Source organism: Fukomys damarensis, unplaced genomic scaffold, assembly GCF_012274545.1.
Source record: "Fukomys damarensis isolate Sample0158 unplaced genomic scaffold, DMR_v1.0_HiC HiC_scaffold_2, whole genome shotgun sequence".
Lineage (NCBI taxonomy): Eukaryota > Metazoa > Chordata > Mammalia > Rodentia > Bathyergidae > Fukomys > Fukomys damarensis.
The window spans coordinates 61558268-61570955 of NW_022900914.1; the positions used below are offsets into that span (position 1 = coordinate 61558268).

Here is a 12688-nt window from a genome sequence, read left to right on the forward strand (position 1 = left end):
TACATTCTAGGTATACAGTACAGTTACATTTATTACTGGGATCTTGTACCTTCACATGACAGGTCTTGGTTCTCATTTTTCCCCTTGTCCCTACCCTCCCTTCACCCCCTCCTCCTCTCCCCATTTACAAATACTTTATTTCAATTTTTTCATTTTCTCATATTTTAAGAAAAAACCGTCTTCAGCCACCTAGTGGGAAGACTGATGGCCCCACTGGGGTGGGTCCCTGTCGCGAGCACCGATTTACGTTTCGGGATCCCACGTTTATTAATTGACTACAAGTGGCTTTTCGAGAATAGTCTCATTTATTATTACATCATCAAACGCGCACACACAAGAGAATATGAAGATAAGCATAGCAATAGTCAAAGGAATGTAAGCAAGGTGCCAGCCTGGGGTAATGAAGTGCCAGCCCATGGCAGTTGGGCAGGCGCCGAGGCTAGGCTAGAGTCATTGCGGGAAAGAGTCCTGGTATACGACCTGAGTCCGTGGCGCCGGTGGTGTTGGACACGGCAGGGTCGCGCTGCGACGTGCTTCAAGGTCTCGTGATGTTCTCCGGCATCTGACGTCTCGAACGGGAGAGCGTCTCTGGCAGAGTGTCTGCTTCTCGGGCAGAGCTTCGGCGGGTCCACTTGACGGGTCGTCAAGGGCGGACGATGTTGGTCTGTTCCTGGGGTCTTTTATACCTCTTCTTATCATTATCACACGTTTCACACATTGCTATCACTCCAAGCAGGTTGTAATGACTTCACTCTAGCTTGTCACACCCTTAACACACTTAGTATGATCTCACTGCAAACCTAATCACTCCAAACCACTCCAAGCTAACACTCAAGCTGCGTTTCTTATCTTGCCTGCTACCTGCAGCATGGGGATTTCCCCTAGCTGCTTCCATGTTCACTACAGTCCCGGGTCTGAGAGGCTTGTCCCAGCCCCCAGTAGCTGCCAGAGAGGAAAGGTGGCAGAAAGGCTCAGGCTGGGAAGGTGGGGAGCCCAAGTCCTGCTCATTGGACAAGGGAGCCTCCCGGGAAGTTCCCAAGCTGAAGAACAGGAGCCTGAGCCATACTCAGTCTTTTAGGGATGATAATAAAGATGAAGAACCAGAATGGGCTCCTGCGACACCATGGATCTGGTCCCTTACCCTCCCCATCCTCAGCTTGGACCTGGAGTCGGACTGAAACTTGGACTCCAGCCTGGTCTTCTCCAAAATGCAGCTGTCCGAGTGGCTCAAGGCCTCCCTGTTGCCTACCTCTACCTTCACTCCCTAGCTTCCTACCACCAGCATACCATGGCCTCATCATCTTCCTGCTCATCCTCTTCCTCTACCTCCTCAGGGTCGGGGGAGGTGGCAGAGGAGGAGGATGTGGACTACTTGGTCCTGGAGAAGGAAGTGGACTTTTGGGCTCCATGGAGGAGTTCCTGCAGATCTTCAATAAGTCCACTGGTGTGAAGACAGAGGACAAGGCCTGCAGGCACGGCAGTCTCCCAAGGACAAGAAGAGCAAAAAGTGCACATAGGCCTGACCACTCTGTTTCTGGAGCAGAAGAGAATCTCATATATTTTGCAGAGCAAAGTAAGGAGGCAGAGGCCCCTAGGAGGGGCTTGGCAGTGCTCTCAGCTTGGCTTCCATGGCACAGGAAATGTGCCACCCATGGACCCACCAAGTACAGAGGGAGTTGGCCAGCTGACTATGGGCTGCCCTGCAACAGCTAGAGAAATCTGCCTCTGTCTATATCTCACACATGTGCCCCATCCCCACCTAACCACAGCCCCCACAGGTGCCCAGAGGACCCTTTCATCCAGCAGCAGCCAAGCACCCCATGACCCTGAGCCCAGAAGCCCATGCTGGAGACCTGCACACCATCAGGGATGGCATCCAAGACCACCCCTCACCCCAAGCACATTGCAAACAGTCCATATACAAAGTTTAAAGAAACCCATTATCCTAAAAGAGTTTTGGGGCAAGATCTGCACTGCCACTTACCAATGCTGTCTCAGCCTGTTCATTGAGTGCCTGTGGGTGTGCCCATCCAACCAGCAGGCCATCACGAAAGAAGCCTACTATTACAGCTCCTGCAAGAATATCTACCCAAATGTCACTGTGAACACTCATGAAGCAGAGGGGGCTCGTCTCTAGTGCTGTGACCAGCATCAGCAAACCCAATGGTAGGACTGGGTCCTTTACAGTGGTGCTGGGGGAAAGATGGCTGCCAAGACCAGCTTCTCGTGCAGTTGGTCCAGAAGCCGCCAGGTGGAGGACAGAAAGGGGCCACCCTGTACAGCTGACTCAGGGACACATGCTTCCCCAGGAGCAGCTCAAGAATAGCCACCCCTTCTCCCACCCTGTGAGGATAGGTGGTACTCTTATCTTCACAGCTGAGGAGAATCCCAAGGATCCCTCCTGCAGAATCTCTAGCTGCGACATGTACAAGATGGCCAGAAGGAGAACACTGAGGACTGCATGAGCACCTTTGAGAAAGACACCCACACAAGGATCTATGCCCTTAGCTGCAAGCCCTCTTACATTATGTATGGCCTGGAACTGACCTGTGTTATGGTGGTGGACACTGGTACCAAAGTGGTGTATGGCACCCTTATCAAGCTTGAGAACAAGACTGGGGACTACACCACCAGGTTCTCCAGGATGACAGAGGATGATCTCCAGGACATGAGCATCATACTGTAGATTGTGCAGGTAAAGCATGTTTAGTGCCAACACCATGTTCATCACACACAGCCTGGTGAGTGACCTGCTGAAGGTCATCTGTAGAACTGTGGCAGACATAGCCATGCTCTCCCCACACCATCCAGGCCACCCCTACAAGCACTCTTTCTGGAAACTCAGAGCTAACTGCCTTAGACAGATCATTGAGGGCAATGTGGACAGGCACAGCTTCAGGGAGGATGCCAGTACCTATGTGCACCTGGTAATTTGGGATATCCAGGAGGACACCAAGACCAAGCCATGACACTGCCCCCCGCCACTCTAGGCCATTTGCGAAAAGGGCAATAAACCTGAAAGCTAATCCTGTGCACCTGGGTAACAAATGACAGGTGGGACAGATGCTGAGGCCAGCCTGGATCTTGCCGCTGCCATGGCCCTTGCCCTTTCCCCGTTTCCAGCCTCTGGTCCCTGGTCCACATGTGGGGCAGAGTAGTGTCATGGGCTTGTTTGAGACAGGGGTTATCTTTTTCTTTCATATTGTTATTTTTATTATTTTTTAATTTAAATCAGTTGACTGGTGCAGTTACCATCTCTGCCCAACAAGCACAGCCCTGGCAATGCTTTCCTCCTTGGGTTCTAGTGTGAGCCTGACTCAAGTGGGGGCCACAGTAACCCAGCCCTGCCCCTCAAGATCCTTCTCTGAGGTCCTCAGGAAGCCCTTGAAGTTATCCTTTTGGCCATCCACACATGTTTCAGCAATAGATTTTGCAGGAGGCCTGCTCTGGCCTCCAGGCAGCCCAGCTTGCCTTGGGGTGGCTGCTCCCAAAATAACCTCCCTGGCTCATGGCCTTGCCTTCTGGAGGCCTCCTTATCCCATGACCTCTAGGGCACTGTCATCCCACCAGAGCCACCCTCCCATTCCTAGAGCTCTCTGTATGTCCCTCTCACCCACTGCACCTGGGCAGAGATAGATTAAATGTTTGTATGGGTTAAAAAAAAAAAAAGCCCAGTGTGCCTTGCTCATTAACAGGCTACACAGGAAAATATTTGCCTGAGCTCAGTCATCTATTCATGCAGAGGCCACTGCAGCCAAGATCCAAGCGGGGCTGGCTACTGCTCAGGCTAGCATCAGACCTTGGCTTCATCCACATAGTGCCAGTTTTACAGGTATGCAGAATATAGAGGTTAAGAGATTATAGAGTTTTCTACACAGATTTTACAAGGCCTGGGAGGCCAGGCAGTGTGGTCCTAAGAGGGCGGTACCTGAAGTTGTGAGATGAAGTTGAGAGTGCAGTGGCGACCCCAGGAAACTGAGGAAGCCAGCAGTGTGGAACGTCTGCTGAGAAAAACACAAGCAGTGAGTGGAGCCACCTCAAGAAATAGACCACAAGGATTGAAACTAAAAATGCAGTAGGGGCAGGGCTGCCCAAGCCCCTTGGAGTGTACATTTCAACTACAACTTGCCTAGGTATTGGACATGGAGCCACAGTGCCTAATGTTTACCCTGATGGCTTTTGGTCTTACTTTGGTTCCATTTCTTTTTTTTTTTTTTTTTTTTTTTTTTTTGCAGTACCTGGGATCGAACTCAGGACCTTGCACTTGCAAGGCAGGTGCAGTACCACTCAGCTAAATCCCCAGCCCAAATTCCTATAGGAAAATCTCTTTATTTTTATTTTATTTAATTTATTTAGTTTTTGGTGCTGGGGATTGAACTCAGGTCCTTGTGCTTGTGAGACAGGTGCAGTACCACTGAGCTAAATCCCTGGTCCTGGTTCTATGCCTTGCTATCCCCCTATTTCTTCCTTTTGGAATGGGAATATTTACCCTGTGCCATTGTGTGTTGGCAGTGTTTAACTTTCGGTTTTAAGTTTTGCAGGGGCTCCTGGTTAGGAGTTAGCTTTGAATCTTAGAGGAGACTTCAGACTTAGACTTTTCAGTAGTGCTAAGACTACCAGGACTCATGACTTTTAGAGATGGACTAACTGCATTTTGCAATGAGATGAACATGAGTCTTTTGGGATCCAGGGACAGAATGTTACAATGTATATCTAGATTGTCCCCCTAAAGGTTCATGTGTTCAGAGATGGGGCTTTTGGGAGGTGATTAGATCATGGAGGCACTATTTTCATTAGTGGATTAATCTGTGAATGAATTCAGAGCTAACTGTGCTATTAGGAGGTAGGGCCTGATAGTAAGAGGAAGGTCACTGAGGGTGTGACCACTGGGTGTGTCTCCTTCCCTGGCTCCCTTTTTAAAGAAAAATTTTTTTGATTTGCCCAATCATTTTACTGACACATTTTTATTATTATAAAGGGAAAACAATATGTTGATAATGCAGAAAGGAAGACCACACACATGGGGGGTACAGCACCATTTCAGATTCAGAGACCAGGGAGCATCTGGCGGCTTTCGGGGGAAATAGAAAAATGAGGAAACCCAATAAAGACCAGCTTAAGAGAGACAAAAAGAGAAGCTAAGAGATGCAATATCTGCCTGGAACTGGAATAGAGGGACCACGTGAGGTCTCGATTCATCTTTCCAGGGCTCATAAGGTCTTTGGGGGAAAAGAGCGGGGAAGAACAAACTCTTTGGAGAATTACGGGGGTCACAGAGTGAACAAAACTGGAGAGCTCTGAGAAAAATCAAGAAACACCAGTATTTAGGTTTTGGCAGGTGGACAGAGGATGGTCATAATATCTGGGTTTCCCACTTATTGAATCTCAACTACTCCCAGGAACCATGATAAGCTCTTTACAGGATAATTCCTAACCCATTGTGCCAGCCTCACCAGGGAGACATTATTTAAGTTTCACAGAAGAGAACACTGAGGCTCCCGGTTGAGCAGCTTGTCCCAGCTGCTCAGCCAGCAAGTGGCAGGGTTGGGAGAGAAACTCGAATCTTCCAGACTCCGAAGTCAGGTGCTTTCCACATCCCCACTTCTCCATGCTACAAGTTTACGGAAGTGTTAGGTGAGAGTAACTTGGCTCACTCTAGAAGGTCCCAGTGAGGGTTAAAGAACAAGGAGATCCAAGTGTGACCAGGATATTTATAAATTTCACAGAGGAGTTTTGAATCCTGCTTCCTAGCATTTCCACAGAATGGAAACGAGAGAAAGATCATGGTGGGAAATGAATTTTTCAGTATTGAGAACTGAACTCAGGGCCTTGTACATGGCCAGCAAGGGAAGTCATTTAGGTTTGGGAGACTTCTGTAAGGCAGACAACTTGCATGAGAAGTCAGACCCTGTGCTGGATCCCCAGCACTAATCCGGTGGTTGGGGTGCAGCAGGGGCCTTACATTGCAGACCGGGCCAAGAAGCTGGGTCAGGATGCACTCCGGGTTCCTCTCCTGGGAGCTGTGTATGCCCCGTACCTGGCGCCGTGTAGCCTGCTCCACTTCAGCCAACAGGTTCCCCAGGAGCCCACAGTGGCCTGCCACCTGCTCTGGAACTCCTGCTCCTGCTCGCCGCGGTCTGCTCCTCCTCCGCCTGCACCTCCTCCTTTGCCTGCTTCAGCCTCCAGGCCTCCTCTTCCTGGCATCCACCACCTTCTCTGCTGTGCACTTCTCAGCTTGCAAGAGTTGCTGGATGCCCTGGTATTGGCTCGCCATTTCCATCCTTAGGGCCGATGATGTTGTCCCTGACTCCTTTCTTTACTTTCTGCTTCCTGGCCATGCTGTTTCTTCCTTGGAGCTACCTGGCAGTGGACTGAAACCAGGAGCCAGATAAACTTCTCCTCCTTTAAATTGTTGGTTTGGGGAGTTGTGTCTTGGCATCAGAAAAGTCCTTTGGGGATTAATAGTATTGTGACCTTTCCTGTAATAAATTTTAAAGAATTTAAGCATCCACTGTGGCTTTTGATCACACTTGGTAAGTCAACATTTCTAGAATACTCTAACAACCAACATCTGGGAGACATTTACCAAGATCATCTTATACTTGGTACCACAACAAACCCCAGCAAGTTTCGGATGATCAAAACCTTGTATAATGTGTTCTTGGAGCACCTAGAGCCAAACTGGAAAATAACTGCAATCAGAAACCTAGCCCTTCTGTAAGCGGGGCCGTGGCTGTGTCTGGCCAGCAGGTTTCCTCCCAGGTGGTGGAGGTGTGTTATGATGAACGGAAGATAGGTCCAGGAAATATCACTGGAATCCTGACTCCACATTCAATAAATTGTGTGTCAGTTTAGGTAAATTATTTAACTTTCCCAAGTCCCAATTTCTAATTCTATAAATGTTGTCTTTATCTCTTATAAAGTTACCGAGGGGTAAATAAAATAGCATATATGGGTTATTCAGATGAATAATATTTCTGTGCAACATTTTAAAAATCAAATCGGTAAAAACACTTCGGTGTAAAACAATTTAAATAACTTTGTAGAATTTTCTAAGTAAAAATGTAGCATTTTAAGTAAAACAGTATCTATGTTGCAAATAAAGTAAGGACTTTTTTATGTTCTAGCAGTACAGTATTTGAAAGATTTTTTTTTGATTCAGTGTATTTTCTTGTGTTTCTGCCACTAAGTGTGGTGACTTCACAAGTTGAGAACAGCATTGTAAGCTGTTCACCAGAGTAATGCAAGATCACCAGAGTGCAAGACACTAGACTTGCTGTAATGTGCAGAATGGCTTGTGTGCTGTACTTGGCTGAGCCCCGAGACGGGTGGGAAAGTGGGTTTGGATGATGGGAAGAGCACAAGGAATCAAGCTGATGAACTAAACAAATGACTTTGCAGGACAGTGTTTTGTTTGAGCCTGTTTCCTATATATAGAATTAAAATAATGGGACAGACGAGATTTCAAATTCTTCACAGCTTCAGGACTTTGAGATACTGAAAGCAGTTCTGCAGTTATTGAACTAGATCACAGTGCAGCAGGCAAGATATTTCAAGATATTTAGAAAGTGGCAATCTTCCATGGAGCTTGCAGTGCATGAATTTGACCAGTAGAGAGAAGTAAGAGCTCACTTTTGAAAAGTAACCTTTTCAGTTCCTCTGTCTGCCCAGGGAGAGACATGAATCTGCAAGTGAAAGAGTATTGGGCCACTTAATAATAACCAGTCTTAAATAAATTTCTCTTTACATTACATTCAACATTTTAATTTTACCTTTGTGAATGGAAAAGTCATTCTACAAACATTGTGTTGAGTCTGCAATATCCTTCCCTTTCAGTTCAGTTTCTAACTTGATGGCCAATCCTGTGTCTACTTTGTTGAGTTTTTCCTTTTCTCTTTGACCACTGTGTATTGAGTCAACTGCTCTCATCTATTTTATTTATACTCATTGCCTGGGGATCACACCCCATATCCCAAAATTTTCTCCTCCAGCTCAGACTGCTTCCCTGAACTCCATTATCCCTGCCTTAGAGTTATTGCAGTCTGGTGGTATTTAGAATTCTAGAGTGTTTCACTCAAAAGTTCTGTTGCTTCCCCTCAGCCATCCCCATCTTAGAAGACCTCATCTCAAATTGCTCAGATCCAAACATGTGTAGAAGTTGTCCTGGATTTTACTTTGCTCTCACAATCATAAGCAAAGCTTATTATTATTATTTTTTGGTTTTGTTTTGTTTTTTGGTACAGGGGATTGAACTCGGGTCCTTGCCCTTGCAAGGCAGGCCACCGAACCGCTGAGCTAAATCCCCACCCTTACTTGTTTTGTCTTTAAAATATGGCCAGCATCTGCCCGCTTTTCACCATAGTGGCCAGTGGATCATGGGCACGCAAGAAGAAAGGCACATTCTGACCTGGATAGATGAATGTGAGGATGACAAAGTAAAACTTTTAATTATTATTTATTATGTAAACTGCTTAAAAGGCCAAGAATGATACAATAGGTATTATGGATTCCAATAATACAATTCATTATATTTTGTTCTCTGTTTACCTACATATTGGTCATAAGTTAAAGGAACAAAGGTTTATTTTTGTTGCATCAGGATGAGCACCGCTGGGATAAGCAAAGATAAGCAAAGGATCATAAACTCCACACCAATAAAGAAATAGATGGACAGAGTTTAAGAAAGGAAGATGCTTTATTTGCAAGGAAGAAAAAGCAAAAGATAACTGACCCAAAGAGGAGGTGGGGCTACAGAAAGATGGATTCTTGATTTAGTAGAAATGGAAACTAAAACTAGCACAAACATACAGGAAAAAAAGCTTTCTGTTGTACTGCTTCTAAGTTGATCTTACTTCTAAGGTGACATCTGTATATTTCCTAGTCACACAAGGATACTTTGTGTGATGCTATTTTTGGCTCTTGATTTTTAGATACTTTCCCAGCCCACTGCCCATGCAGTGTGCTTCCTCACTTGTCGATTACTTTGTATGTGCCCTCTGTGCTGAGCCCAGTTGCCGATATTTTATAAAGGAGATCTTTGCAGTGAGAACTGAGCTGCATCTGGCAGAGGTGGGGGGGCAGCAAGATGGTGTCCCAGACTCAGGTCATCTTATCCCCATCACTCTGGGTCTCTGGTAGAAATTTAAACACTGTAATCCTTTAAAAGAAATATCTATGTTATACCTGAAAAAAATTAAAATTGTAGTCGAAAACATAACAGTTTCCAACATTTACCTGATTGTGATACCATTAGATTTATGATATCATTTGAAAGTGCATTTTAAATGACAAATTTCAATGTGTATGACAAGGTGCGTGTTGTTATGGGTGACCATTGTTTATTTCTGATTACAGCTGCCAAAGAAGGCATTGTAATGATCCAGTCTCCAGACTCCCTGGCTGCTGTCCTAGCAGAGAGCATCACTATGAGCTGCAAGTCCAGTCAGAGCATTAGCATTGCCATAGCCTAGTAACAGCAGAAATAAGGACAAGCTCCTAAAGCACTTATTTACCATGCATGCACCGGGGTGCCTGGGTCCCTAACTGATTCATGGGCAGTGGTTTTGGGACAGCCTTCACTCTCACCATCGTTGGTTTTCAGGCTAAAGATGTGGCAGATTGTTATGTCAGTGATACATATATTCAGAAAATAATAATCTTTCTAGAACGGTAGAAATGCAAATGAGAATTAGGAAAGAATGAAACATGACTAATTCAGTAAATGAAAAAACTTCTGAAATGAATAAGGAGGAAAGAAAAACAATATAGATAATTCAAAATAACCAGAAGAAAAACAACAAAATAACAGGAACTAGCACACACTTTTCTGTAATAATGCTGAATTTAAATTGTTTGAGAAAGATTTAGACTAGCAATTGGATTAAAATAAGATTCATCTCTTTGCTGCAATGCAAGAAATCCACCTCACTACAGTGACATACACAGACTGAAAACTGAATGTTAGAGAATTAGATTTCAAATTAATGGAATCCGAAAGCAAGCAAACAAAACAGATTTCTGACAAAACATTTCAGTTATAAGTTAGTTTGAAAAGATAAAGCCACCACAGATTGATATAGAAAGCAATCCATCATGAAGATACAACAATCATAAATAAATATGTTTCAAACTTTTTGAGAACCCACATTTATTGGACAAACACTGTAGGATTTAAAGGAAGTTCTAGGCTGAAATCCAATAGTAGTGAGTAACTTCAGTATCCTATTCTTACCAATAGATAGATCTTTCAGACCAAAACAAAACAAAACAACCCACAAAGAAACATCAGGGTTCAATGTCAGTATAGATCAGATGGATGTAACAGACATGTACAGAATATTTCATTCAACCTATGAAGAAATACACATTCTTTCAATCAGCTCATGACACTTTCTCCAAAACAGAGCATACTTAAGTCCAGGAAGCAAATAGTAATAAGTAAAAACATTTTTCTTGACTTAATTTCTTGCATCTTATCAGACCAACCAATCAACTGAAAAAGAAATCAGCTGCAGAGCTGGAACTTTAGCTCAGTGGCACCATGCCTGCCTCGCAAGCCCAAGGTCCTGAGTTTGATCCCCAGCACCAAAAAAAGAAGAAGAAAAAAAGAAGTATATTGAGATTCTATTCCATCACATTCATAATGGCTGTTATCAAAAGAAAAATATATCAACTATGTGCTTTCATTCAAGTTGAAGGAAACAGGTTTAAACAAATGCTATTGATACAATAGAAATAATTAGTATTCCATAAAATCAACATACAACATCCAGTTGCATTTCTGTACATAAATGACAACTTGTTAAAAAACAATCTAAAATAAAATTCTAGTAATGGTATTATAGAAAAGAATAAAATACTTAGTAAGAATTAACCAAAGAAATCAAACAAAGGTTTGTACACTGTAAACTAAAACTCTAGTCAAAGAAGTTGAAGAAGAAATGAACGAAAAAATGAGCAGATATACCATATTTATGGAGTGGAAGACTTGACATTGCTACGTGCTTATACTAGTTAGAGCATTATATATATTCAAACAGTCTGAATGAAATCCTAAGGGCATTCTTCACAAAATATAAAACAATTCTAAAATTTACATGAAACCTCAAAACATGAGCCACAGCAATACTGAGAAGGAAACACAGTTGTGGTGTCACATTTATGGATTTTAATTTTATTACTAAGTCATAGTAAGCAAAACAGCAGAGTATTGACATGAAAACAGACCGATGAACAAAATAGGGCAGAAATAAGACAACATATTTATGGTCAACTAACTTTTGACAAGGTGTCAAGGAGACACAGTGGAGAAAGGCCAATCTCTTTCATAAGTGGTGTTTGGAAAATTTTCCATATGCCAAAGAATGAAATTGGACTCTTACACCATCTACAATATGTATAAAAGATGTAACATTGGTTATCACACTAAAAGCTCAGGCTACAAAGACAAAATTTAAAAGTGGATTACACCAAACTTAAAAAAATTATGTATGACAAATAAAAGAATCTATAAAATTAAAAGGCAATCTACAGTTTTGGAGAAATATTTGTAAACCATATATGTTACATATGACTAGTATCAAAGCATATCAGTAACTGAACATTAGAAAAACAAATAAACTGATTAAAATGGGTAAACAATGTGAATAAATTTTTCTCTAAAGAAAGCTTACAAATGATGATGAACACATACATGAAAGCATATTTATCATCCATAACCATCTAAAAACTACAAAGAAAATCAACAGGAACCCAGACATCTTGGGTGTGATACAGAGAAAATCATGGGGTGGTGTTGTTTTTGTCAAATAAACGTATAGTGGTATGCTGTTATAAGTAGAGAAGTAAGATAGAAATTAACAGGCAATCCAGCAGGACTAGGCCCTTGAGAAAGTCAGTGCAGAGGATAAGAATTTATTACAACTGTGGCTTGAGGTGCATCTGTTGAAGGCCAGGCCTCAAGATAAAGGCAGTGACCAGGCTTACATGCCTGCCCGAGGGATGAACAGTAACTTGAGACTGTATTGTGATTCGTATCACCTGGTCCAGTAAAGTCGTCTAGATAGAACTGGACCCAGTCATCCATGTGGGGGACCAGAGCATCTGGACCCATCTCTCCTGCCAAATGTCTTTGTTCTTTCCATGTGCCCTGGTGGCACGACTCACTTCCCTATTGGATCAGCATTAGCTGAGTGACTATGCTTAAGATCCTATAGGTTGATTGTAGTTTGACCCACATTGTACCCACATTATGACTGCTGTATAAATTATCCCTGACAAAGGGCCTCCCTGGCAACCCACTTCCAGGATCCCTCCCTTCTCTTAGGAACCATCTCTTAATAAACCATTCCTACTCTTAACCTCCTTTGTCCTTTGGAATTCATTCTTTGATTTCAGGGGGTGTGAACTCAGCACATCTGACATCTAGCAGGTTGGAAGTTATATTTCTCCTACATTGGTGCCACCAAGAAATTTATGTATAATTAGGACACTATTTGAATTTGAACAACAGGGATTGTGGGCTGGATATGTTCCCAGAAGGTCTCCTTTTATTGAAGATTTGGTAGTTGATGGGCTTTAGAAATGATTGGATGATTTTGAGGTGTTGTCAGACCTTCAGCTGGCAATGCCCATGAGGCAGATTCATATGTGGGATTCTGCAGTCCAGTAAAGCACCTGAACTATGGGG

At 43.5% G+C, this 12688-nt stretch overlaps 1 pseudogene and 1 gene segment (V, D, J or C); both read right to left on the reverse strand.

The window, feature by feature from the left end:
* LOC104850051 overlaps positions 1–12688 on the reverse strand; it is a 100200-nt gene that overhangs the window by 24971 nt on the left and 62541 nt on the right.
* Positions 5822–6274, reverse strand: LOC104863307 (annotated as a pseudogene).